Source organism: Zerene cesonia, chromosome 28 (genome assembly GCF_012273895.1).
Source record: "Zerene cesonia ecotype Mississippi chromosome 28, Zerene_cesonia_1.1, whole genome shotgun sequence".
Classification (NCBI taxonomy): domain Eukaryota; kingdom Metazoa; phylum Arthropoda; class Insecta; order Lepidoptera; family Pieridae; genus Zerene; species Zerene cesonia.
The window spans coordinates 2751902-2755337 of NC_052129.1; positions in this window are offsets into that span (position 1 = coordinate 2751902).

A 3436-nucleotide genomic window follows, 5' to 3' on the forward strand; every position below is an offset into this window, starting at 1 on the left:
AATCAAGAATGTATCCAATATAAATCGTCCATTATTTTGGGCAAATTGGCAATACGGGGCATCCGTCCTATCAACTATGAGAGAGTATAAAGATTTATAGTAATTCCTTTTTTTTTAAACAATTATAAATAATGCATTTACAGTTTGACAGTTATTTAAGAAATTCATTCACTTATTAGTTGATGCGGATGGCTCGTTTAAAATATATTAATCTAATGGATTTTTTTTTCTCTTTATGATAAAACGGACTAATGTATTATTTTATTATATTTTTTAAGTAAATTAATCATATCAAACGTTTAATACTTAAGGAACTCGAACTATGACATGAATAAATTAAATTGCACTTGAATTCCGATGTAAATCAATCATTGTTAAACTTAAATGTTTTAATTTTACATAGTTAATATAAAAAAAATCAATTTCCTAGCCATTTCATATCATTGTCAAAAATATAAGCAAATAGATATTAAATATTTCTACAAAATATAATCATCTTAGAAGTTGTATTCTTTTCTGGCTTGCGGTGTACTTTATTTATTATTATTGCATTATTTTCTTGATTGTCTTTCGTTGAATATGGATTATATTGAATACATTTAGATAAATTGAAATGAAATAAAAGTACAGGCATAAATGTATCATCGTATCTGTGCCAAAAATAAAATAGTGTCTAGTCTCTATGAATATCGAATATGTTATAAAATAGATAGTAAATTGTCTAAAAAACGTAACAGACACATTTTTTAGGTTTATACAAAGCCTACTCTACTACTCTTCTCTGTAAATAGATCGTCATATTTTGTATAACAGCAAATTTCATCATTTTAACCCTCTGGAGTATATAAATGCTCCATATTTATAACTTTTTTGCTCGAAAACTGAAGAAAGTTTTGTTAATGTAGCCGAATTCTCATTAAAAAGATAGATTACATGAATAAATTAATTGATTAAAATAATTGTCATTTAAATAAATTATATTTTATCGTATAACTTTTTTATCTTTGCTACTAGATGGCGTTGGCGTTGTCCGAAAATATTTTAACTGATTGTGTTATTTTAATATTTCATTGTAATAATTACTTTCAGATAATCATGTTAAGTTTTAATTATAAAATATAAACTAAAAAGACGTAGGCAGCATTACAACATTTGGATAGCGGAATATAATGAAATAATCATACTAACCGGAGGTAAACTGCAGGATATGTGCAATATTATGTACTTAAATCTGTAATATATTTTATTTTTGTTATTGCTTTAATAAATTATTTTATTTATACCAGTTTTATATAGTAGGTACAAATTAATAAAAATATAAACTATTGATAATTCCACGTTAATATTTAAGAGCTTTCGTGAGTGCATAATATGTCTAGTTTAAGATTAAGTGTTATAATTCAATTTAAATATATAATATGGTAACATGTGTGAAAAGCCGAACAGAGACGAGCTGACACACACTGACAAATTGAAATGCATTTTTAAGATCTCTGTGGCTTTGGCTCTGTTCTGTTATTTCATTTATGTGATATAGAATGTAATCATTAAGTCTACGTGAAAAAGTTTTTATATTTTTAAAGATATAAAATATAATTGACTTATAGGTAATCGGTAAATGTAGGGTTAATTTTTAAATAAAATGCTTATTCTATCGTATTTAGATAGCTTATGAATGTGTGAAATATATGTATTCGTAAATATATTCGGTTGGAATTTTTATACATTTGTAATAATTAATAGATCGTAGCAAATGTTTTGGTTTTAGAAAAGCTGCTTATTTAACAATTATACAAAACTAGCTTGCGCCTGCGGCTTTCCCCGCGTGAAATTAGGACTGACTATTCCTGTTTTATCACCCAAGTCAGCTCATACCCTGTCTGTATACCAAATTTTGTTAAAATCCGTTCAGTAATTTCAATGTGATTGACGTACAAACATCCAAACAAACAAACTTTCACATTTATAATATTAGTGTGACCATATTGTGATGAAGTGAACCAACTCAATGTAAAATGTATAATAAATATTGCTACAGAGAAATAATTAATTTTATATGTCGATTATGTCTTACATATCACGCTTGTACAAGAAAAAGTATTCATTTACAAGGTTTTTCAATGCCTAGTCACATGCAAAAATATAATATATGACGTTTTAAAGAATTAACATTTTCATTAGACTATTTTTAATTGACGTTATTTAATTTATTTTTATGCAAAAAGAAACTCACTATTATTCATGGAGAAGTTCAGCTACCGTAATTAATTACTTATAACATGAATAATATTGAGTTTATATTTCATTTTAAAGCTAAATGTAACTTTCATTAAGAAAAATATCATATCCTATCAGTAATATGTGAGTTTATTTCATTATACGTTTGCACATGTTACGTGAAAATGCACTTTATCCCAAGGCGATTAATCTTTTATTTCAATAACGGACAATCTACTAACCTTTTTTATTTATTTATTTTATATTGTGCCTTTTGTTATAAAAATATTTTGTTAACTGATGAATGTTGATTTAAATTTGTGTGAGTGAATAAAATATATATATTCAATAATATCGTTTTATTTTGATAGTTAATTGTAGTACTTGTCTAACCATGGATGGGTTAAATAAAATCAAAAAAATAAAATCTAAAAAAGATCTCTCACATTTCTTTCTGCTCAAAATAACTCGCTACCTTCCCGCTACTAAATATTCTATTAGTTAAAAGTTTAAAATAAAGAAAATGGTTTTTTATCCTTCCAGATTGTCGCTAATATAACTTAGTAGGTATAGAAATATCTTATCTATGCTAGTGTTATAGTTCTTACTTATAGTTCTTCTATCCTTTTTGTTACTTGCGCTTGCTTTCTTATTTTTTTTACACGCTTTTTATTAGCTTCACCTGTATGTTTGTTTGTATGTTTGTTTGAAACCGACTTCTTTGGGCGCGATTTTGACCCACTTTAAACGGCCAGATTTCGTTCAAACTTTGTAGATTTATTGAGGACCGATGACAATACACTAATTTGATAAAATTATTCCATTTTTCAATTTGCAAAATATGATTTTTGTTAAAGCGTGTTTTTTAGTTTTTTTTAAACTATTATTTATTTCCTTTTGAGCTATGAGTGATCCTTAATTTTATTGGGACTCGTATTGCTTAAAAAAATGAATAAAGAAAATTATAATGTTTAATATTTTTTACGGGCCCAGAGTTAATTATCAACAGGCAACCAGCGGCAATTTACTGTATGGAAATAGTTGGTGGTACATCTACTTGGTATAATTCGGAACGAACACACGTCACGTGTCTTTTTAATTCATTTTGTATACTAAAATCCTGCAGTCTTAATAACTACACATAAACGCTCACATAAATTCTCATTATTTCTCACTATTTTATTGAATTATTTTTAAGAATTTTGAATCTCTAAATGTC